Below are 25,927 nucleotides of genomic sequence, written 5' to 3'. Positions count from 1 at the left end.
TTTCTGCATACTCTTTGGAGCGGGAGAAAAATGGCATTAGAAAATTGGGCTTCAGTACCTGGGGTTCAGCATTTTCTTCCTTTTCTTTAGCAACTTCTGGAGTATCACACATGCGGTTGCTACATCTTAGGAAAGACATTACACACCTGGAGATGGAACTAAAATAAGAGATGAACCAGCTTCGACAGAAGGATAAACTGAAAAGGTTGTGTTTGCTTCAAGAGGAAGGTGAAAATTGACATAATTGAAGCCCACAGAATCATGAGGAGTGTGGACAAGGTGAACAGTTATTTACAAAATCCTATTAAACCAAGAAGAGGTGGTTTCCAGTGATAACAAAAGAGGTTGGCCTCTGAGGCAGGGGACAATTCTCAATCATGTCCGACTAAAAATGGGTGGCTTTCCTTCAGCCAAGGCTTTGAGAAGGTTGCCTCTTTAAAGGGAGACAGTGAAAACAGCCAGACGTTGCCAGTAACAACCTTTACTCTGCTGCAAGAGCCAATCTTTATAAGCACACTGTGTGGAAGAGATTGCAGGTCACACATGGGTCTTATCAGGAAGAACTATCCGTCACTCCCTTTCTCGGACTCCCTCCATTTCTTTCTCCTATACTTTCTTTCTCTCTCCCCACACCCCCACCTCTTTTTAGCTTTTTCTATTCGTCCCAGCGAATGTGACTAGAGCATATGATAATATGCCTCTGGGAAACAGCATAAGCTTTTAAAGTAGGCCAAAGAGTGGGTTTTAAGAAAAAAAACATAACAATGTTAATAAGGGCAATAAGAAACCTAATAATAGAATATAGCATAATATGTAAAAATGCCCAGCTAATCCAGGGATGGCAATTATTTGGCCTGGAGAGCTGCTTGGTGATTTTTAGTATATGCTGCTGAGTAACATACTTATAAAATGTGTTGTGGTCAAGATTCTTGTCAATAAAAGCTATGACATTTACTGAATAAAGCGCCCTTCATGATGTTTCCACACACATTTACAACCCTTATAAACACACTAATAAGCGTGAATCAGACATTTGTATTTGCAATGATGCTATTATATGAATTTTAACTTTCATTGAACTGGGGCCAGATAGAACTAGCTCCTGTAGATCTGTGTCCCCAATCTGCTTTTTCTGACTTGTTAGCTGGCTCTCCCTACTTTGCTCCTCCTACCCAAAGCCCTGCCACTTGGGTGAGTATTTAGCCTATGGGCATGAAAGAAGCCAAGAGCTCCTCTGCACTGAAAGTCCCAGGGGCTTCCTTTTACTAAATAGTATTTAGTTGAGCACCTCCTGTGTGCAGAACACTGCGCTGAGGGCTTGGAGTACTCATAATCTTATTTGTTGAGCACTTGCAGTGCATGAAGCACTGCACTTAGGGGATAAATGCAAAAGAATCAGGTAAGACACAATCCCTGTCCCACATGGGGCCCGTGGTCTAAAGGGGAGAGAAAATAGGTATTTCTCATCTGTAAAACAGTTTCCCTGTCGGGAAAATGGGGATTCAACCCTTGTTATTCTTCCTACTTAGACTATGAGTCCCTGTCCCACATGGGACTGTATCTGAGCTGATTTAATTGTATCTACCCCAGCACTTAGAATAGTGCAAGGTATGGAGTAAGTGCTTAACAAATACAATAATACTTATAAGTATTTAAATCCCAATTTTACAGATAAGGAAAGTGAAGCACAAGGAAGCTAAGCGGTTTGCCCAAGACCACCCAGCAGGTCAGAGGGGGAGTGAGGATTAGAGCCTGGGCTCCAATCAATCAACCAGTGGTATTTATTGAATATTTATTGTGTGCAGAGCACTGACCTAAATGTTTGGGAAAGTACAATACAACAGAGTTGGGAGACACATTCCCTGCCCAGAAGGAGCTTACTGGGGAAGACAGACATTAAAACAGAGTAGGGATAAAATAATTAGTAGGGTGTAAGAATGTTTATAAAATTATTGTAGGGCTGGAGTGAGTATCCCAGGTCTCTGCTGTTTCCCCTATGGTATGTTGCTTCTTGTGAAAGTGCAATTGAGTTAACACACATGATCCCCTGCCCTCAGGGTGTTTACAATCTAGTGGAGAAGCAATAAAAGTGACAGATGAGACAGAGAAAGAGAGAGAGAATGTGAAACTAAAAAAAAACAGTTCCTATCTCTTCTGGTTACATTATGAACTGTAACTTTAATTGTCATAAATGCTTCTAATAATGTCCAGATCCTTTGGTAGTGAAATTGTGTTTTAAGAATGAGAGCAAATCTTGTGACTCCAGAGATTTTGTGGCAGCATTGTAGGGTGCTGTGACTCACAAATATTCAGCTGGTGCCCAAAGCTGTCCTCCTTTAAATAAAAGATGGATTGGGAGAATCTGCCAGATTCAAGGCTTTCACCAAACCAGGCTAGATTTGTGCTTTCCCACATTGTTACATAGGATGACAATTTGGCCAACTGAGATTTTTAGCTGTAGTTACCTTTCTCTTCCCACTGAAATACTGAGCAATGGGGTAAATGAATCAAAGCTAAAATGTTTAAAGCTTGGTTGACACAAATCCCGCAGCCATTTTTGTATTTTTCCTTCCTCACATGCCTTCGCGACATGAGGTTTTTCTCTTTCTGCACCACACAAGACAGTTTCACTAATTTTCCCCTCTTTCAATTTCTGTTGTTATGATTTAAATTACTTTTCATTGAATGAAGGCTTTTCTAAAGCATGTTATTAAATTACTTATTGAAACTTGTGAAGAAAGGAGTGGCTCTCTTGGAGCAAAAGCTTCATAAGGCCTGAGAGACAAAGAAGCAAAAGAGAAAACAATGCCAAGCACCACAAATATCAAGCAGAACAACACAACAAGGATGGCCTTTTGATGTGCTTTAATGTGCTTTTTCCAGTCACACAGACCCTCAAAGATTAACTTCACCATCAGTAATGTCTTCTAATACAAAGGCAACTCTATATATACTTACTGTAAACTATTTTTCATTGAATGCAGGCTTAATAGACTGCACTAAGCGCAAGAATACCCAAAACACTTTCCTTGTCCGTAAGAAAACGTGGATCTCGAGTCATTGGAGAGTCTGTCACCTCCATTTAAATATGTTTGAAGTGGCTTGAATATCTTTCCCAAACTTCCTATCCTTCAAGTTCTGAGATCAGAGGAGAAAAAAAAAATCAGAGTGGAGCTCATTCCTGAAGGTGGTCTGTGGGCTGTTGCCCTGATAAGTTTCATGAACTTCCATGAGGAAGCAAATACTTCATCTTGGGTTTATTTAACACCATGAGTCAAGTTCAAAGAGTGGTGAAAGAGGAGGCCTCCATTATTCATTTGTCCTGTTACCACTGTGGAAGATAAATCTTTCAGCCTCCTGGCCTGGGAAGGAGGAGAGAGGAGATTGGTGGTTTTCTCTTTCACCAGTAAGAGAAAAGGAAAATCTTTCCATGGACAAGTTGAGTCAAGAGGGAAACCTCAATCTATTTAAGGCGCTACTGTGGTCACTTTGCTTCCCTTACATTGCATAATTTGACATTCACAGGTCCTGTCAGAAATGCATTGCCCCATTTCCCAGCTGGGCAGACTTGGTGATCATGGGGATGGGGAAATGGGGATGAAGACTGTGAGCCTCCCGTGGGACAACCTGATCACCTTGTAACCTCCCCAGCACTTAGAACAGTGCTTTGCACATAGTAAGCGCTTAATAAATGTCATCATTATTATTATTATCCTTCAGGAGCAGAATTGGTGGGCGCTGAGGCCTGGGCCCCCTGAACAACCAAGTCTGATTACCATTTTCCCGGGCCCTTGGTGGGGTTGGCTGCCGGTGAGGAGCGGGTGGAGGGACGGTAAAATTATGGGTAAGAAGGAAGTCTAGGTGAGTTCCACCGGGACACGTAATCTCCCAACAGTGTAACGCAGGATGGAGCGGGGCTAGAAAGGACATGGAGGGGCACAGCATTGGAAAAATTTGCCACCCTCTAAAATTTGCTGTCCTAGGCCTGAATCTAGTGAGTCTTTCATTAAATCCCCCTGCAAGATCACTGACCTATTGTAGAAACTTTACAGGACTTTGAAGAGGACTATAAAAGAAATGCAGTCTTCCCCAATAAATCTCTAATCTACCCATTTTCTATCCCCCCAACGCCCACTTTTCTACACCATTAAAGCCCTGAAGCCCTATTGTATGCATCTCATATATTCTCATATATATATTCCCTTCTAGACTGTGAGCCCACTGTTGGGTAGGGACCATCTCTATATGTTGCCAACTTGTACTTCCCAAGTGCTTAGTACAGTGCTCTGTACACAGTAAGCGCTCAATAAATACGATTGATTGATTGATTCTATTCTATCCTCTTATCCGTAATTTTTTGAAGTGCCTGCCTTGTCCACTAGATTGTGAACTCCTTGAAGGCAGGGATCACGTATACCGACTCTAATGTACTCTCCCAAATTCTCGGCACCTAGTAAGCGCTCAGTAAGTGCTATCTGACTGATAGAATTGCATTAAAAAGCATTCCTTTGACATCAAAGTGGGACTTGAAATGTACTCAAGTCATGATAGCCTTGCCAAATCTTGGATTGAATGTCATCTGGAAAATCAATATCAACAGAATTTACTGAGCCCTTCCCATGTACAGAACCCCGTTCCAGGTGCTTGGAGAATAGACAATAGAAATAAAAGGCAAGACCCCTGTCCACAAGGCGCTTACAGTCTAATATTGCAGACAACAAGCATCAACTGATGGATATATTGTACTTTGGAGCAAAAAGCAAATATAATGGGAATAAATCAATAAGCAAACAAGCATAAAATAGCCAAGCGCTGAGGTGGCTGATGGAATGGCCCCATCAGGAAAATAGGGGGGATTAGTTAGCTCTAAACCTGCAGCAGAAATACCAACGTATGAACAAGTGACTCACCCCAAACCAACCAGATTGTTCCCAGTGGCAAATGCACAGAAGAGTGATGACACCTTCAAAGGAGTTCTGTGACAGCCTTACCGTAGCCCTGCTGGAACAAGGAATCCCGGCAAAATGCCCCAACTTGAACAACTGAGTTACCCCTACTGGGATTCTGTGTACCGGGCAACCACCCAAGACTGGTTGGAGGAAAATGACTCAGAGATCAAAAAGCTTGCAGCCAAGCAAGAACTACATCAACATCACCTTGTGGTTTCCCATAATCATAATAAAAAGGAGGCCAGAGTGCAGATGAAAGTAAGAAATGTGTGTTACCAGTGGCGTGATGTTAGAGCCGAAGAGATGCGGGGAAATAATACCGACAGCCATCAAACCGAGGACTTTAATTCCTCACTGAAGAAACTCCCCGAATGCTTGGTACAGTGCACTGCACCCAATGAGTGGACAGTCATTACTATTACTGAAATAATAATACTACCACCACAGCCTCACTGAAGAATACAGATCTCTTCATATTTATCACACACAAGGAGTGATTGAGGTCAGACGTAGAGTAATAAAATGTCGGTCTACCTTAATGCATGTCTTGGCAAGAAAACAACACCCTCAATATAGGAGAATTGTGTGTAGTGAAGCACTGTATCAAATAATGTGAGATACTGGCAGACTACTGAAAGAGAACTGCGGCAGACAGGAGAGCTTAGTGAGCGGTAGGTAAGAAAGGGGACATTACCCACAGAAAGCAGTTTAGCCTAGTGGGAAGAACCCAGCTCCTCCATTTGTCTACTGTGTGACCTTGGGCAAGTCATTTAACTTCTCTGTGCCTCAGTCACCTCATCTGTAAAATGGGAATCAAGATTGTGAGCCCCACGTGGGACATGGACCACTCCAATCTGATTAGCTTGTATCTCCCCCAGCGCTTAGTACATTGCCTGCCACATAGAAAGCACTTAAATACTTTAAAAACAAAAATCAGGAAACCATACTTGGAAACAGCAACAGGTACTGCAAGTGGCAAACATCAATTAGGTAAATGACACTTACATGAGTACAACCGGGAATGGACTGTACATATCTATTCTATTTATTTTATTTTGTTAGTATGTTTGGTTTTGTTCTCTGTCTCCCCCTTTTAGACTGTGAACCCACTGTTGGGTAGGGACTGTCTCTATATGTTGCCAATTTGTACTTCCCAAGCGCTTAGTACAGTGCTCTGCACATAGTAAGCGCTCAATAAATACGATTGATGATGATGATGATGACTGGCATTTCCAGAGAAGACTTATTGGTCTCATCTCCTTGCACTAATAGGACCTGTCAGTAATGACTTCTTGAGTTGGGAAGGACAGTTTTTTCTGTGCAGCACTCTTGAATTTTATTGTCAGCATAATCTAAAGGTTTTCTTATCTCCGAGATAAAAGCTGCACAGTTTACTTTGGCTTAAACACATCCATTCTCCTCAGCTTTATAAGTTTTTTGGTTGACAACTAAATTCAATTTAGTCAATTTAGCACAGATATGGCAGATCTTTTTAGCACAGCTTCCTCCCTCGTAGACCTGTGCCTAGCTATTTTATTCTCCACTGTTACCTTGGATTGCTCTTTTACTGTTATGGTCCACTGTGTCTGTTTATTCCCATTTAAACTGTGAACATTTCACAACGGAAATTTTCCTTTGTTTAGTGTTAAACACAGTTTTTATGGACCCAATTAAACAGCACTAAAGGATGAAGCAGCATGGTAGCTTCAGGGTGCTTTTGAAATCCCACCTCCTCCAGAACACATTCTATGATTAATTTTCTCCTCCCCAGGTCACAGCTGCCCAACTACTATCTTGTCACTTCTGCAAACACCCAAAGCACTTCGGTGCATGCCGATTTACATACTCTATTATTTAAGCATTTATTCAGCCATCTTTCCATGACCTTCTCCCTCCTGTCAGAGTAAATTTTCTGTCTCTCTAGAATTCACTTTCAAGCACAGATTGAAAGAAGATGAAAAAATAGGAACTCGTGTCTATTTAACTGACACAGCAAATAAACCCCTCAAAATTCTTTTTACCCTCTGCCACAAACATTTTACCCACAGCGAAATGAACATTTCCCTCAATTTCTCTCTAGTTGGGGTGCTACTGAACGTCTAAAAAACATGGAGCAATATGGCAGGACACCAACTGATTAAGCAGCCACTGAAAAACTGAGCTGTGTTTAATCCTAAATTCCGGACACACACTTCGCTCCACAGACCCAAACCACTTGTGGCTTCTTCCACAGAAGGGATTTCCCTATTCTTGCTTTCTATATTATGTTTATGTGCTAAAGAGATAAGAATTTAATAAATTACTCCTGGAACGGAATAATCCAAGAATCACATTGGCAAGTACAAATATCGACTGGCTAAGGAAACTAGGAGTGAGCGGGGTGGCAGCCTGTGTGTACTTGAGTTTGTAAATCAAGATCCTTCTGAGAGTCCAAGGAATTCTGAGAAGTTGGAGAGCCGGTGCCAGAACCACAAACACACGGTTTATACTATACTAATTTTGGGGCTGTGCCCACTTAGGGTAAGATTGGACTTGAACTTTCTGTTTGAGACAATAGTGAAACTTTATTACATTTCTTTTTTCAATGAAAATGTCCTAATTAGAAAGTCACTAATGCTGCTGTGTTCCTATCGACCCCAGGGGCCCGACTTGCTTACGTTCAGCATGGTGCACTGAAACATCTGTGACGTGTGCGGTTGGCTGTGGACCATCTATCCAATTTTTCCAAGAGCCAACCAGGTCAGTGAGGTGAAATTTAGTCAAGGCCAAGCTGCTCTTGCTCCCTGGACCTCCCTTCCTGCCTGCCGCCACCCCCTGCAAATCCACAATATCACCCCGTTTTCTGACTCCTCCCCAAACCCCCCTTCTCCAGGAAGCCTTCCACGCTTAATTCCCAGCATTCTTAGCCCTTATGTGGTTTAATCTTCTCATCACTTGTGTACATATTTGTGATTTCAATGACTCATTCAGCCATTTCATCCTGACACACCAGGACTGCTCCCTGTTATAAGAATCCTGCTCTTTCTCCTGCTCCCACTAATTGAAAACAATTCCTGTCTGTTTCCCACATTAGGTCATGAGCTCTGAGAACGGGGAACATGGGTCTTTTCTCCTGCCATACTCCCCCAACCTTTTAGCACAGTGCTTTACATTCAGTGGGTGCTCAGTAAATACTGTTGATTGATCGACTGACTGATAAATGAAGTGCCTCATCTTGGCCACCCCAACACCTTCCTCTCATCACTACTGCCTTAAATTCACCTCTAGGTTGAATGCCGACCACGGGGAGAGAAAAAGCCCAATCCCCATTTCAAGGAGGCTACCCCAGCTTTTTTTTTTGGGGGGGGAGGATAGGGCAGGATGGGGAAGGGAGGCTGCTATAGCTAGCCAGCTCTGCCCCTTGATGCCAGAAGCAGAGCCAAGATGTCAGCTCCATTTCTTGTCCCTTGCAGAAGGCTTACAGCCTCCCAACCCTTCTTTTCCACTCTTCCCTTCCCCTCCCCCTTTCCTTGTCTCCATTCCCTACTTTATTTTATTCTTCTTATTATTATTACTGTATTTATTAAGCGCCTACTTGGTGTCAAGCAATATTCTAAGCGCTGAGGTAGATACAAGCTAACCAGGTCAGATACAGTCCTGTCCACACAGGGCTCATAGTCTAGGTGGAAAGAGAGAACAGTTATCTCCACTTGACATGAGGAAACTGAGGCACAGAGAAGTTACATCATGAATCATCATCAATCGTATTTATTGAGCGCTTACTGTGTGCAGAGCACTGTACTAAGTGCTTGGGAAGTACAAGTTGGCAACACATAGAGACAGTCCCTACCCAACAGTTATGTGACCTGTCTAAGTTCACACACAGTAGGAAGCTGATGAAATCAGAATCCCTTTTTGCCTACAAGCATATGGATGGGCAAAGGGATGAATCCTCATCCCTTTTTCCCTACAAGCCCCCACCCCTTACCTGCTGCCCTAAGCTTTGATTTGTTCCAGAGGTGATGGTGCAGGAGAAGGAACTAAGACTGCCCTAGCCCGGCCCTGACAAGAGTTCGCTTGATACTGGCTGGCAACTGCTCTGTCTGAGGAAGATTAAAATTTGGGCCTAAAACCTAGGATGATCCTGTCCTTGGGTCATGAAAGACACCCTTTCTCTGCAAAGTGAAAGCCTGAAGTGCTCTTGGTAACTTACAGACCAAGACCATTCCACTGTGGAGAGTTGTACTCTCCCAAGCACTTCATTTGGTGCTCGGCAAACAGTCAGCACTCAATATATATTATTAATTGATTGAAGATGGCACCTGCCAATGTATATACTGTACAGCTGCCTATGGAGCAATAAATTCAATTTATGACCACAGAATTGAGTGGTTGAGAGTGCAGTGTGCATAGAAGCATACACTTGAGGAAATGGACTGTGGTGGTGCTGATTTTTCCACTTGTGACGTGGGTTCTAATCCTGACTGTGGCACCTGTCTGCTGTGTGACCTTGGGCAAATGACAACTTCTCTGTGCCTCAGTTACCTCATCTGTAAAATGGGGATTAAGATGGTGAGCCTCACATGGGATAGACTCCAACCTGATTGGCTTGTATCTACCCCAGGGCTTAGAACAGTGACTGACACACAGTAAGTGCTTAACAAATAACATCAGCATCACTTATGCAAGCCTGAATCTCTCTGGGAAGCCTGGTTCTCACTGGCCTCTGCACCCATGAGAGGAACCTTCCCACTGACAGATGTGGGAGGAGAGAAGAGATCAAGATCAAGGCCCACAGCTTGTAGGCACTCCTGCCCTCATATCCTGGTGGCAATGACAAAAGGCAAGTGGATTTTCCATTAATAACACTACATGTACGTTTGTATGCCTTATTTGATTAGCTATTTCATATTAGAGGTTGTTCTGTTAAAGAAATGCAGTTCAATGCAATCTCAATCCTCATAACTGCATGCTTAGTTTTAACCACATGTGCTTTTTACTCACCGGGATTTTCTCTTCATACTTCAACAAGCATCTACTCTGGTCTGACTTGTTTGGGGCTTCAGGTTTTCACTTCAAAAACCAGTCCTGTCAAGTCACAGTAAAAGTAATGGATCATATGCCTTGGGCTCAATTTCCTTTTGGAGGTTGTTTTTTTTTAATTATATTTTTGCGGGAATAGGGGAAGAGTGGTGCATGTGTGTGTGTGTGTTGTGGGAGATAGAGAAAAAGAAGGAATAGGGTTGACAACAAGGAAATTGTTCAATCAGACCTAATGGACAAAGATTCAAGACTACAGCCTCTATCCTATAAATTGGCAGAGCTTGGACCAACACCAGGAGATCTGGGTTCTAATCCTGACTCCATCCTTCATCTCCCGTGTGGTCTTGGGTGAGTCGCTTAACTTCGGCTTCCATAGGGGTCAGATGGACTGTGAGCCCACTGTTGGGTAGGGACCGTTTCTATATGTTGCCAACTTGTACTTCCCAAGCGCTTAGTACAGTGCTCTGCACACAGTAATCGCTCAATAAATACGATTGAATGAATGAATTAAATACCTGTGTCCTCCGCCTCCTTAGACTGTAAGCTCCATGTGGATTCGACTGAATTTTATCTACTGCAGCTCTTGGTTTAGTGCTTGGCACACAGAAAATGTTTAGCAAAAATCACTATTATTATTATTATTATGCTATTATTATTATTTACTAATACAGCAGTGTGGCTCGGCTGAAGGTTGTAAAGAGGGGTATCTGTGATAGGACTGAATATGAGCCCCGTGTGGAAAATAAAGACTGTAGGGAAGAAGGGGAAACGGGAGCTGAAGAGGGAGCAGGGAGGAGGGGGAGACAGGGAAGCTGAAGGTGGAGCAGAGGAACTGAGGGGAGTGCAGGGAGGAGTGCAGACTACATCATCATCATCATCATCAATTGTATTTATTGAGCGCTTACTGTGTGCAGAGCACTGTACTAAGCGCTTGGGAAGTACAAGTTGGCAACATATAGAGACAGTCCCTACCCAACAGTGGGCTCACAGTCTAAACATCCCCCCCCTTTTCCCAGACTGAGCCCCCCTTTTCCTCAACTTCCCCTCTCCTCCCCATTGCCCCGACTCATTCCCTTTGCTCTACCCCGCCTCACCACGGCACTTGTTTGTATATGTACATACCTATAATTCTGTTTATTTATATTAATGCCTATTGGTTTGGGTGTGTAAATAGCTATAATTCTATTTATATTTTGATGCTGCTGATGCCTGTTCACTTGTTTTGATGTCTGCCTCCCCCCTTCGAGACTGTGAGCCCGTTGTGGGCAGGGACTGTCTCTGTTGCAGAAATGCCCTTTCCAAGCGCTTAGTACAGTGCTCCGCACACAGTAAGCGCTCGCTAAATACGACTGAATGGATGAAGGAAGGAATGAGGGGGGGGGGCAGGGGAGCTGAAGGGAGAGCAGGGGAGCTGAGGAAAGTTCAGGGAGGAGCGGGGAGGAGGGGATCTGAGGGGAGCGCAGGGAGGAGGGGGAAACGGGAGCCGAGGGGCCTGCAGGGGAGGGGGAAACGGGAGCTGAGGAAGGGGAAACGGGAGAGCTGAAGAGGGGGAAACGGGAGGTGAGGAAGGGGAAACGGGAGGTGGGGGGAGTGCGGGGAGGAGGGGGGAACTGGGGAACTGAAGGGTGTGCAAGGAGGGGGAAAACAGGAGAGCTGAGGGGGGGAACAGGGGAGCTGAGGAAGGAGAAACAGGGGAGCTGAAGAGGGGGAAAGGGAAGCTGAGGAAGGGGAAACAGGAGAACTGAGAAAGGGGAAACGGGAACTGAGGAAGGGGAAACGGGAACTGAGGAAGGGGAAACAGGGGATCTGAGGGGAGTGCAGGGAGGAGGGGGAAACTGGGGACCTGAAAGGTGTGCAAGGAGGAAGGGGGGGGGCGGGGGAGCTGAGGGAGGGGAAACGGGAGAGCTGAGGGAGGGGAAACAGGGAACCTGGGGAGAGAACAGGGGGGCTGAGGAGGGAGAGACAGGGGAGCTGAGGGAGGCGAAACGGGAGCTGAGGGAGGGGAAACGGGGGAGCTGAGGGAGGGGAAACGGGGGAGCTGAGGGGGGGGAACGGGGGAGCTGAGGGAGGGGAAACGGGGGAGCTGAGGGAGGGGAAACGGGGGAGCTGAGGGAGGGGAAACGGGAGCTGAGGGAGGGGAAACGGGGGAGCTGAGGGAGGGGAAACGGGGGAGCTGAGGGAGGGGAAACGGGAGCTGAGGGAGGGGAAACGGGGGAGCTGAGGGAGGGGAAACGGGGGAGCTGAGGGAGGGGAAACGGGGAAACTGGGGAGGGAACAGGGGAGCTGAGGGAGGGGAAACGGGGGAGCTCAAGGGTGTGCAAGGCGGAGAGGGGAGCTGAGGGGAGCGCAGGGAGGCGGGGGAAGGAGGAGGAGGGCGGGGAAGGAGGAGGGCGGGGAAGGAGGAGGGCGGGGAAGGAGGAGGGGAGTGCCGGGGGGCTGAGGGCCCGAGGGGAGAAAGTCAGCCGGCCCCGGGGCCCGGGACGCCGCGCGCGCGCGCGCTCAGCCGCCCGCCCGGGGACCCCAACGCGCAGGCGCCGCCCCCGCCCCCTCCACCTCCTCCTCCTCCGCGCAGCCCGCCGGGCTCGGCCCCTCTCGCCGCTCGGGGGGCAGCGCCAGCCCGGGACGCACCCACCCACCGACCGACCGACCGACGGACGGACGGACGGAGCCCACCCCGCCTGCGAACCGACCGACACCCCGGGGTGCGTTAGTGCCGTTGTGGGGGGTGGGTTGGGTGGTGCGGTGCGGTGCGGTGCGGTGCGGTGCGGTGCGGAGTGTGTCTCCGCCCATCTCGGAGCCGCCGGCTGCAGCCCAGGAGCCCCGGGGGGGGGGGGGGTGATTGGGCCCTCGGCGCATAGTAGGCGCTTAGCAAATACCCTCATCATTCTAGTCATTCAGTCAGTCGTATTTATTGAGCGCTCCCTGTGTGCGGAGCGCTGGACTGAGCGCTTGGGAAGTACAAATCGGCAACACCCAATCGTATTTATTGAGCGCTCCGCACAGGGAGCCCAGGACTAAGCGCTTGGGAAGTACAGATCGGCAACATTCAGTCGTATTTATTGAGCGCTCCGCACAGGGAGTGCTGGACTAAGCGCTTGGGAAGTACAGATTGGCAACATTCAGTCGTATTTATTGAGCGCTCCGCACAGGGAGCCCAGGACTAAGCGCTTGGGAAGTACAGATCGGCAACATTCAATCGTATTTATTGAGCGCTCCCTGTGTGCGGAATTTTGGACCAAGCGCTTGGGAAATACAAATCGGCAACATTCAATAGTATTTATTGAGCGCTCCCTGTGTGCGGAGCGCTGGACTAAGCGCTTGGGAACTACAAATGGGCAACATTCAATCGTATTTATTGAGCGCTCCCTGTGTGCGGAGCGCTGGACTAAGCGCTTGGGAAGTACAAATGGGCAACATTCAGTCGTATTTATTGAGCGCTTCTTGTGTGCGGAGCGCTGGACTAAGCGCTTGGGAACTACAAATGGGCAACATTCAGTCGTATTTATTGAGCGCTTCTTGTGTGCGGAGCGCTGGACTAAGCGCTTGGGAACTACAAATGGGCAACATTCAGTCGTATTTATTGAGCGCTTCTTGTGTGCGGAGCGCTGGACTAAGCGCTTGGGAAGTACAGCGCTTAACAAATGCCCTCATTTACTTTACAAGTCGGCAACAGATAGAGGCGGTCCCTCCCCAACCACGGACTTCCCTTTTTTTTTGCACGTTGCTCCGGGAAAACGTCTTTAGGGATGGGGAATCCCTGACCACGATTCCCGATCCCATTCCGCCCCCCCCCATTTTAAGTGGGAATCCGACAAGGCACCTGGGAAAGGAAAGGAGGCCGCGGGGAACTATCCGAAATTGTTATTAAGGAGTCCAGATTTGCCCTTTAATAATAATGTTGGTATTAAGCGCTTACTATGTGCCAAAGACTGTTCTAAACGCCGGGTAGATTCAAGGTAATCAGGTTGTCCCACGTGGGGCTCACAGTCTTCATCCCCATTTTACAGATGAGGGAACTGAGGCCCAGAGAAGCGAAGTGACTTGCCCAGAGTCCCACAGCTGACAAGTGGCGGAGGTGGGATTAGAACCCATGACCTCTGGCTCCCAAGCCCGGGCACTTTCCGCTGAGCCACGGTGCAGATTCATTCATTTGGTCGTATTTATTGAGCGCTTCTGTGTGCAGAGCACTGTACTAAGCACTTGGGAAAGCACAGTGCAATAATAAACAGCCACGTACCCAGCTCACATCAAGCCTAGTACAGCGCTTAGTGCAGTGCCTGGGGCATAGTAAGCGCTTAACAAATACCATCATCATTATTATTGCACATCCCTCCCCAGTTTGTCAAGTTTCATTCATTCTTTCAGTCGTATTTATTGAGTGCTTACTGTGCAGAGCACAGTGCTTAATATCGTGCTTTCCTTTAATGGAGACTTCGGGGACCTTTAATAATTCATTACTCTGCCACATTTTGGATCATTTTTGGAGAATGGTTTAAGAGGAATAACGTTTGATCCTGGTCTGTTCACTCACAGGGCCTTTAGGGTCCTCAGTTCCTTAGGGATGCTAAATGTGGGCTTCAGTCTCTTTGTATGTATGGGAAATATCGATCGATCTCCTCTGGTAGGTTGCAGATCAGTGTGAAGAGGAATGAAAGAATAATCAGATAATTGTCTTTTTAAGAGAAAGCAGGTATAAAACCCAAGCGCATTTTCAGCCAAAGATAAATGATGCGTTTCCCTACCCACGCAGAAGCCAGAAAACATGAACAAGTGTCTGGAATATGTTCAAGTTTGTGTCTGACCGAAAAGGACATTGCAGATAAAACAGAGTGATACTTTATAAATCTGCGACTTCCTTGTGGACAAGGATCGAGTGTAGTGCTGCACTGTAACGAACTCTCCCAAGAGCTTTGCACAGTGCTCTGCACACAGTAATGGTCAATAAATACTGTCGGTTGAAGCATCCTAAAAACAACCGTGATGAAAGGGTATGGTAGAGAGCAAGAGAGTGGGGATGCGTTTTAGTTCCTCATCAAATGAAATTTAAAATTGAATGTCCCGGAATTGCACGCCTTCAAAGGTAATGAATCCCTTCTTTATTCATTCATTCACTCAATCGCATTTATTTAGCGCTTACTGTGTGCGGTGCACTGTACTAAGCGCTTGGAAAGTACAATTAGGCAACAGATGTCAAGACAACCAATGTAATCAACATCTTTCAGATTTGACGATTACTGAATCTGTATTGGATCATTTCTGGGCCAGTCCTGTGATGGCCCAGGTTACCTTGAGCCCTATTGTGTTTTAAACATATCAGAACCTCAGAAAGTGCCTGCTTTTTAGAAACGAGGGACGCTACTCGTGTAAAATGTAGAAAAGAAAATTCAGAATTCTCATCCCTTCTGTTTCACACTAGATGTTAGTATAAGGTCAGTCATTTTCTTCCACTTTCTCCTTTGTTCTGTCTTCCTGCACAATAAGAGGACTACAGCAGTGGAGCAGACCTTAACATTACGAGCTCCGTGTACATCCGCGGCAATTAGGAGCGTTTTTGCTCTGCACTATTAAATTGACTGATGCCTAGATCTGGAAGGGGGAACTTATTTAATGGAATCAAACATCCACTAAAATCTTTGAAGATGGTTGATCGTTGTGATTAGGTACATGATAGAATGTTAGCCAGTTCCTGTTTTTGCTTTCCCTTACCTAATAAAATGTCGCCATCTGGGATTTGAATCACTAAATCATTAGTTGTCATGAATCATGGTGTTAGGAATTCTGTCTTTTCTTGAACAGTATAAATAATAATTTTGGTTTAGTGGTCCACTTAATCATCTTGGCCAAGTGTAGTTCATTCTTCAAATCAAAGATGTGTTGATTAGTAGTCAGTTATCTCCCCTGAAGCACCAAGTGTTATCGCTTGCATCTAATTTTAGATAATGCAGTAGTAATTTTGAACTCTACCCATTAAGTATTGGAGTAATGTATGTGGAGTTAAATGAAATTTATCGGTACAAGTGAAAATGAAGAATTCAAATTTTAGTTTTCACTGAGCAAAAATAAATTAGCAGTGGTGAACTTTAAATTTGCAGTGCTGTCAAGAACCTGGCTCTGTACATTTGTTATTTAGTGTTCTGAATGTGGAGATGCCTTAGGAAACAAGCAAGTGTCCAAAAAAAATGATTTAACATCAAAGTAGAATGGGCTAATGGGCATGTGCATATAATAGTCATTTCAAATGGCCTGATATCTCCTTTGCTTAGTAGCCATTGCTGGTTAGTTGTTGTTAAAGTTAAGTTGTTAAAGAGAAAGTACAATGGCAGAAAGATTAATAAATGAAACACGTTTGAAGATGTGAGAGCTTTAGTGTAGTTTTAGGGTTAATCCAGCTCACTTATATGCCCTTGGTTTGCAGAAGACTATGCAAATATTTTCCCTACAATAAACTAACCCTTTAAAATAAATATGGCTGAAAGTTAGGCCTGTTTAGAGGCATTGCGGCATAACGACGTTAAGATCTAAAAGCTATGCTGTGGTAACCTACTTAGGTGCAATTAGTTGTACCAAGCTCTTGGGCAAGTGTAAGACACACAGCAGACAATATACCTGTCTACAAGGAGTTTACACACTAATGTGTCTGTGACCTGGCTTGGGTAGTATCATTTTGAACCTAACCTCCATATACTTGAACACCTGTGAAAACAACTGAGGAAGAATGAAAATAAGACTCGTTGGCCAAAGAATCAGATCTGTTTGGAGACCCAGTCGATTGTTGCTGGAGAATCTAGACAGCGCTTTTAGAGAAGGGGCCTGTGCTTTTCTTTTTTGTAGTCCAGTGTCAGACAGGAATCCCAACAAAGGGAAAAGTGCCTCTCCATCAGGAAGATCAATCTCGGGAGCAGTGATGCAGTTAAACGAGAAGATAGGAGAGGGAAATTCTTACTTCTCATATACAAATGGCCCTTTCTAATGTCAAATTCTCGTGGGGAGCCTTTTGCTAGTTCAGCCCAGCAAAAGTGTCTCCCAGAAAGGTGACATTTCACATCCAAGTTACAGACTTGTTAAAGGGTCTCTGGAGTGGAAATCCTGAAATCCCTTCACTACCATCATCTGCTGCTTCACGTTATTGATGAGCACAGCAGCGGGACAAGCTTACGTGACCCTCTTACTGCATTAGCAGTTTTCCATATCAGATTCACCCATACACAGTGGAAGTCATTTAGCAAAAACAGATTTTTATGTGATATGACTTTAACACAGTGCAACTCTAATGTGATTCTGTGGAAAATTGCTAACCTGATACGGTGAAACCCCTTCTGAACAAAATAAACAGATACATATAAGTTGATAGAGTTTTCCGAGACTCAGCTTCAAACTCTGAGTACAAAGTGGGAGCCAGGATGATATTACAGATATGCTAACTCCTGCTTTTGGTCAGATTGCAGGCGCTCCTCAGGGTTGGCGGCTCTGTGGTTTTGGAGGAATCACATTTCTGTTTGGTGAGCTGCTAAATGTATTGCTGAATTACCCAAAGTCCCAGTTTGTTGAAAATACACCATGTTCTATTAACTGATGTAATATTGATCTCTTTGATAGCAGTAAAATTTTGTAAGGAGCTTAAAATAGGCCTTGCAGAACACAGTACTTTTATTATAACAGGGTATGGTATTCCAGAAGTTGGGCGCAATCTGTGATGGAAAGTGTAAAAAAAAAATTCTAACCAAAAGATGCCTGGTCTATAATAGTTAAAATTACTATGGCATCTTTAACACCTAAACTTTTCATTTTTTTCTTGCCTCTCACTAGATCATAGACTTAAATAAAGTAGAGTTTGTCAAATCTTTTCACATAGGCCATAAGCCCAGTAGAAAACGCCAGGGACAACTTACTCCACCCACCTCCAATTACCACCAGTAAAAAAAAAAAAATATGCCCAGGAGTTTCTTCCCTTCTCCCGGGCACTCACCTGTTATTAAGCACCCGTAGCATTTTGGTACATACCCTAAAAGTAGCACTAACTGTCTTTTCTACACATCCACTTTCCTTCTAACTCCTCTCTGTAATTATTTTAGGGTCAGTTTCCTCCACTACATTGTAAACTCTCCAGGGACAGGGATCATGTCTACCAACCCTGATGAAATTGCCCAAGCACTTAGTACAGTGCTCTATGCACAGTAAGTGCTCCGTAAATACTATTGATTGATCTCCTTTTTCCTCCATCAGGTGGCTGTCCCTCCTCCCTATGGCCAAGATTGTTGTTCCTTGTATTTTAAATGAGTAGGGGAGGTTGAGTTATAGCCAGTGACTATAGTAACATCTGGATAATTTTGGGGGTGGCCTCAGCCAATAGCCAAAAAGCAGGCTGGCCTCCTTACTCTGTGGTAGCGATTGCCATGGCAGCAAAGCTGTACACAGTAAACACTCAAAAAATACCATTGATTGATTGATTGGCCATTCTTTCATTCGTTCAATGGTATTTATTGAGCACCCAATGTGTGCAAAGCACTTTACTGTACTTAATGCTGGGAAAAGATACATGTGACCCACCCTTTGAGAATCACCTCTCTAGAGCAAGAAACAAATCATCTCAATATGATGTAATTCACTCCCTCCCATCCTCTTCTCCAACCTTATCAGTCAGTACTGTTTACTGAGCTCTTACTCTGTGCCGAGCACTGTGCTAAGAACTTGGAAGAGTATAATAGAAGTGACAGGCATATTCCTGCCCCTCTCCCTACACACTCAGAGGCATTGTTTTTGAAAAGTGAGAATTTTTTCTTCTTTTTATCCCTATGCTACTGTTACTGTTACCTTTAAGATTGAATTTATGCCTGCAGTTCCTCTGGGGTGCTCTGCAGAGGAATGGGAAAGTTCTGGAGAGGTGCTATGAATTCATTCTTTCCCATTATAACCTCTCCTAGTTATCAGAAGATAACTCCTCTGCAAAAGGAAGGGCAAAGATATCCTTCTTTCCCAGGATTTTGTTTTCTTTAATTTTTACGGTGTTTGTTAAGCATTTACTATGGGCAGTGTATTCAGCACAAGGGTAGATACAAGATAATTCATCCATTTATTCATTCAATCATATTTGTTGAACATTTACTGTGTGCAACAATTGTTTTGTGTTGTTTAAGTGCTTACCATGCGCCAGGCACTGTACTAAATGCCAGAGTAAATACAAGATAATCAGGTTGGACACAGTCCATATTCCACAGGGGACTCCCAGTCTTAATCCCCATTTTGCAGATGAGGCCCAGAGAAGTAAAGTGACTTGTCCAAGGGCACACAGCAGATAAGTGGGAGAGCTGGGATTAGAACCCAGGTCCTCTGGTTCTCAGGCTCATGCTCTTTCCACTAGGCCACACTGCTTTCCACTGTCAGGATTCTACCTCTGACAGTGACAATGGGTCAGAGGGTTATGCTGTCCATCTCCTTCCCCTCCCGGGGTGCATTAGTGAATGCTTGGAACATCTGTGTCTTAGAAGTAGCATGGATGATAGAAATTTGCAGATAATTTGAGTGTCTTGTAACCAATCATTTGACCTTTTCTCCAAATTATTTTCCACATTTCCTAAAAACTTGAAATAATTTACTTACTTGACTTACATCTCCTTTAATTCCCCGAAGGGAAGGAACTCTTAGTTCTATTAGTTCTATTCTCCCAAGCATTTACTATAGTGCTGTGCACACAGAACATGCTCAGTAAATTCTATTGACCAATTCTCTAAATAATGGGTTGAAAGAAGCACTAAAAGAGTCCTGAGAATTTTCACATCTTCTCATTTCCTTAATTCTCTGGTTCAAGTGCCTTCCACTGGGGTTCTGGAAATGAAGTCAACTTAACGTTTGCATTTCTCTTGGAAAATCAAGATACAGCTGTGTCCAAAGAGAGTTCTGTGACTCAGAGAGGAAAAGGTGTTCATTCATTCATTCATTCAATCGTATTTGAGCGCTTACTGTGAACAAATTGGATATTCTCAAATGATATATTAGGAATAAATACTGTAGAAGTTAGCTCCCCTCAGTGTTTGTCTAGTACCTACCTAAGTTATTGAGAAAATTGAAATTATCAGCTGTGATTACCCTAAAATCTCCCCTGCCCCTCCCCAGTCTCTCCCTCCTCCTGCCCCTTCTTCAACTCTCCCATCCTTCCCAACAGTATCTCAAAAGATTATCACCTGCCTTCTCTCAAAATCCACCCCCTCCACCTACGCATCTTTCCCCAATCCCTTCGCATCTTATGAAAAATCCTGCCCTGTCCCTTCTTCCCTGCCTAACTGCCCAACTGCCCTACTGAGAGCTCACCTCCTCCAGGAGGCCTTCCCAGACTGAGCCCCTTCCTTCCTTTCCCCCTCGTCCCCCTCTCCACCCCCCCATTTTACCTCCTTCCCTTCCCCACAGCACCTGTATATATGTTTGTACATATTTATTACTCTATTTATTTATTTATTTTACTTGTACATATCTATTCTATTTATTTTATTTTGTTAGTATGTTTGGTTTTGTTCTCTGTCTCCCCCTTTTAGACTGTGAGCCCACTGTTGGGTAGGGACTGTCTCTATATGTTGCCAATTTGTACTTCCCAAGCACTTAGTACAGTGCTCTGCACATAGTAAGCGCTTAATAAATACGATTGATGATGATGATGATCTTCAGCTGTTCACTCTCCAATGGCTTGTTCTCCACTGCTTTCAAACACGCTTATGTTTCCCCATCCTAAAAAAAACCCTTCCTTGACCTTACAGCTCCCTCCAGTTATAGCCCCATCTCCCTCCTACCATATATCTCCAAACTCCTCGAGTAAGTTGTCTATGCCCACTGCCTCAAATTCCTCTCCTCCAATTCTCTCCTTGAACCCCTCCAATCTGGTTTCCGTCCCCTTCACTCCACAGAAACCACCCTCTCAAATGTCACAGATGATCTCCTTCTTGCCAGATCCGACAGGCTCTACTCCATCTTCATCCTCCTCGAACTCTAAGCTGCCTTCGAAACTGTCGACCACCCCCTTCTCCTGGAAAAATTATCCAAACCTCGGCTCAACTGACTCTATTCTCTCCTGGTTCTCCTCCTATCGCTTTGGCCGCTCATTCCCAGGCTTTTCCACTGCCTCTCACCCTGAACTATTCTCCATCTCCATCCACTCCCTTCATTCGCTCTCATCTTCAACTACCGCCTCTATGCCGGTGATTCCCAAATCTGTTATATTGTACTCTCCCAAGCCCTTAGTACAGTGCTCTGCACTCAGTAAATACAGTTGTTTGATGGATGAGGTCACAAGGTGGAACTGGAGTTCCTCTTCCACTCAACTGGATTCACCTGGAACCAGCATTGCAGCAGTATCAACTCCGAGCAGAGGGCCTGATTGTCCTTGAATGTCCCTGATCCCAGAGTATATGAAATAGGATCCTTACTTCGCTTTCCTTTAGGGGGGAATGGAGAACAATTTGGGGGGGACCTTGAAAATTTTTGCATGGCAAGTGAAAAGAATAGCAGAATCAGGAAAGGTAGTAAGATACTAATGTTGATTTTAAAAAAATGCTGTTCTTGTAGAAAATGATAGACCTCCTTAATGCAAGGTCCCTAGTGATTTTTCTCCATGTTTGTGCTATTCATTGGGCGGAAGCAAATGCGATTTTTAAGCAGTATTTTTCCGAGGCGGAGAAAATTGATAGGTTTACTCGAGTCAGCATTAAGAGGATGAAATGATCTAAAACCAGCAGGCCTGGGTGCAAAACTCCGGGGATCTCATGAAATTGTCGCTACCATTTTCAGAGTTTTGTTGCCTAGAGAAGCAATGTGCCTTAATGGAAAGAGCACAGGCCTAGGAGTCAAGAGACCTGGATTCTAATCCCGGCTCTGCCACTTGTCTGCTGTGTGACCTTGGCCAAGTCACTTCTCTTCTCTGGACCTCGGTTACCTCATCTGTAAAATGAGGATTAAGACTTTGAGCCCCAGTGGGGATCAGGGATTGTGTCCAACTCAATATGCTTGTGTCCACCCCAGTGCAATACCTGGCACATAGTAAGCACTTAACAAATACCATCATTCTTTGTGCCTCAGTTACCTCATCTGTAAAATGGTTAAATCCTACTCTCATATTTAGACCATGAGCCCCACGTGGAGCAGGGACTGTGTCCGATCCTCCCACTGTTTAATATCTGCTTGGGAAGACAAATTTAGCTGCTAACTGCTTCAGGGATTAATGAAAAGAACTCTCACTCTCACAGTAAAATCTATGCTGCAGTGTGGGATTTTTAGGGCAAACATATTTAAAGGCTTTTATCTTTACATGTAAAGTCTGACGTTTAATAACAGTTACTTTTAGAAATTAGTTCCGTAGCATTGCATGGCATCTGGTCAATCTAATAATAAAGTCAGATTTTAAAATCCCTATTATGAAAACCCTCCAATCTTAGGTCTTTCTGAAACAAGTAAAGGCTAGCTCAGGACAGTGTGAACTGTAATATTTAGTGACATAGTATTCCTTGTGGAAACAAAATTTAAAATGGCCAGTTAGCCTTTGTTGTTGCAGAAATGTGGATCGTTAAACCACCGTTCTCCATGGAGTTTGTTTTGTAACCCCTTCCAGCTCTCTGAAGTTGGGAGTGAGGTTTAGTAAGTTCAGGGGTGGAGATGAGTGTAATGTTGCTAAGCCAGTGGGCTTTTTTTAAACTTCCTAATAGGTCTCATCAGTTTTGGAAAGATGCTTTTATTTCTGTTTATAAAAGCTATTTTCCAAGAGGGAGAAGTCCTTATTTTCTTTCTTTTCACGTGGCTTCTCTTTTCACTGTACTATATTCTCCATCATCTTTTCAAAATCATTTCATTTGATAGGGAAAGAAGAAGTTTTATTCTGAATTGATGCCAGAGCCCTTAGTGTAAATTCAGTACCAGTTTTTACAGTATTCAGTCGCTGCTTGCTGTGTATGTGGACCACTGCTCTACGTGATAATTTATCCATCACTCCTATCTTGTGTTGCAGCTACTGCTTTCCCAGATAGGGCATCTGGATGTAACTTTTCAAAGGAGAGGCAGGATAGCCTAGTGGAAAGAGCACAGGCTTGACAGTCAGGAAATTGGGGTTCTATTCTCCACTCTACCGTTGGTCTGCCGTGCCTCAATTCTCTCATCTGTAAAGTGGGAATAGAATACCAATTTTTCCTCCCTCTTAGTTTGTGAGCTCCGTGTGAGACGGAGACTGTGTCCCACCCAATTTTCTTTTTTTTTTAAAGGTATTTCTTAAGCACTTTTTATGTGCCTGGCACTATACTATGCATTGGAATAGGTATAAACTAATCAGGTTGGATACAGTCCCCATCCCACATGGGGTTCACAGTCTTAATCTTCATTTTACAGATGAGGAAACTGAGGCACAGAGAAGTGAAGTGACTTTCCCCAAGTCATACAGCAGACAGGTGGCGGAGCCAGGATAAGAACCCAGGACCTTCTAACTCCCATAGGCCACACTGCTTCTCTTTATTGCCAAAACACCTTATTTTAGTTATTTTAATTTGCTCCCTACCAACACCCTGGCGTGGTAGTGACATTTGGGATAACTGCACAGAGCTACTGCACTTGTTCTCCAGGGGCCCAGGAGAGTAATTAGAGAAGCAGCGTGACTCAGTGGAAAGAGCACGGGCTTGGGAGTCGGAGGTCATGGGTTCAAATTCCGGCTCCGCCACTTGTCAGCTGTGTGACTTCGGGCAGGTCACTTCACTTCTGTGTGCCTCAGTTACCTTATCTGTAAAATGGGGATGAAGACTGTGAGCCCCATGTGGGACAACCTGATCACCTTGTATCCTCCCCAGTGCTTAAAACAGTGTTTTGCACATAGTAAGCACTTAACAAATGCTATTATTATTATTATCTCACTGGGTCCAGAGGACCCAAATTTTATCAAAAGTTAGTACACTCTGTCTTATTGTCCTAAGTCATGAAAACCAACTGGAGGAGAAGGCAAGGGAGATCAAAAGACTCATTCTCAATTCAAGCGTTTCATGAAGCATTGTCCATCTGTGAAGAACCCCTGGCAATATATGTTGTCTGGGACATAGTAAGTGCTTAACAAATACCATAAATACATTTATTTATGGTATTCGTTCATGTATAGGTATATATAGTTGGGATGCAGTGCCTGTTTATGAAAAAGTTACAGAAGGGAAATATTGGGAACCTATGACTCACTCATTTCTTTGCTTTCTTGAAGTAGGTGCATTGTAATGGAACATTTAAACAAGCAGGACCATATGGTTTAATTTGCTTTGAGAGAGTATGTATTTTGTAATCTAATAGCAGTTCACTGTGTGGTTTTGGTAATCAGATGATTAAACAGCATATAGAATTTGCATCCTAGAGCAGAAAGAAGTGGGATTTACTCTTTCATCTGAGCACTGGCTTAAAGAAAAAGACATTTTGAAATAAAGAGTCCGAAAAGCAATTGCAAGAAACATTGATCTTAAATGACATCGAATTGTTCTGCAGAGCTCAGCTTTTTCTTTGATACAGATACCGCTGGTCTCTTTCCCACGAGCAACAACAGAGTTCAGACTCCGCTGATGCCAACTCCGCTGATGCCACTGCCTAGTTAGTTTTACTGAAAGAGATAAATGCATTTATTTAAAACTTGTTCAAAAATGTTTTCAAGGATGGGGTGGTACTTTTTAACATTGCAGTGTATGCTTTTGTTCCAATCATAAAATTACGTTAGCTTACCAAGAATCATTATATACATATTCTAAAGGCTGTGGAGACCCTTCAGATAAAAACACTGGCTATTTGTCCCTCTGGGCCAGAAGCAAGAACAGAACATTTCATTGTTTTGCATGCTGCTTCATCTTATCGGGTTGATTCTTTTTCCCAAAAGATCAGATAGTTTAAATTTTTTTTTTGCAACACGGTGTACAGTAACAGCACGAAATGATCAAGTGGATTGACATCTGAAATCGCATGTGCATGTTTTTCAAAACATGATTTATCATCTACCCAGTTACCAGATAGCATGAAAAAAGCCCCAAATTGCAACTTTATTCCACACTAAATTAGTGAATACTATGTCATTCATGTTAGGTTTAGAAGGCAAGGGGTCCCTCATGTTCTCCTCTCCAGATAATGCCCATCCAACCCGTGGCTGGTATTTTGAAACTAAACATGTGCATATGTCGCATACTTGTTTTGGTACAGCAGTCACATTTTTGTGGATGCGATTGGAGTGACGACCAAAAAGGCTCTGATGTGAATATGGTCAGTGGAGACTCAGTCAATCAATTGTATTTATTGAACGCTTACCAGGTACAGAGAATTGTACTAAGTGCTTGGGAGAATACAGTGTAGCAGATTTGGTAGATATGTTCCCTTCCCACAAAGAGCTTTTAGTCTAGGGGGCGAGACAGACATTAATATAAATTAGTAAATTACGAGTATGTTCAGAAGTGCTGTGGGGCTGAGGGAGAGGGAATAAGGCTGCAAATCCAAGTGAAAGGATGAGACAGAAGAGAGTGGGAGAAGAGGAAATGAGGTCTTAGTCGGTAAAATCCTCTTGGAAATGTGCTTTTAATAAGGATTTGAAGGTGAGGAGTGTGATCATCTGTCGGATGTGAAGAGGGAGGGCGTTCCAGGCCAGAGGCAGGACATGGGTGAGAGGAGAACCCCAGAATTTTTTAAAAAAAGAAAAAGCCACCCAAAATGGAAAACAGTTAATCTAAATAGCTGAGAAGCAGCTTGGCATATTGGAAAGACCACAGGAGTGGGAGTCAAGACACCAGGATTCCAATCCTGGTTCCACCACTTGCCTTCTCTGTGACCTTGGGCAAGGCACTTAACTTCTCTGGGCCTCAATTTGCACATCCATAAAGTGTAAATACCTGTTCACTCTCCCTCTTGGACTGTGAGCCCCATGTGGGACAGGGATCGGATCTGCTTGGCACATGGTAAGCACTTAATAAATACCAAAATCAGAA

General features: G+C 44.2%; 1 protein-coding gene across 1 annotated transcript in view; it reads left to right on the top strand.

Annotated features, from left to right (window-relative positions):
- The first annotated feature begins 12,613 nt into the window (after positions 1-12,613).
- Positions 12,614-25,927, top strand: part of SMAD9 (SMAD family member 9) — a 37,155-nt gene continuing 23,841 nt past the window's right edge. The window contains exon 1 of the mRNA XM_038761684.1: positions 12,614-12,673. The gene's annotated coding sequence lies outside the window, so the exon portion shown is untranslated. The remainder of the gene's footprint in view (positions 12,674-25,927) is intronic.

This window comes from Tachyglossus aculeatus, chromosome 20 (genome assembly GCF_015852505.1).
Source record: "Tachyglossus aculeatus isolate mTacAcu1 chromosome 20, mTacAcu1.pri, whole genome shotgun sequence".
Taxonomy (NCBI): domain Eukaryota; kingdom Metazoa; phylum Chordata; class Mammalia; order Monotremata; family Tachyglossidae; genus Tachyglossus; species Tachyglossus aculeatus.
This window is presented reverse-complemented; position numbering and strand designations above follow the sequence as displayed.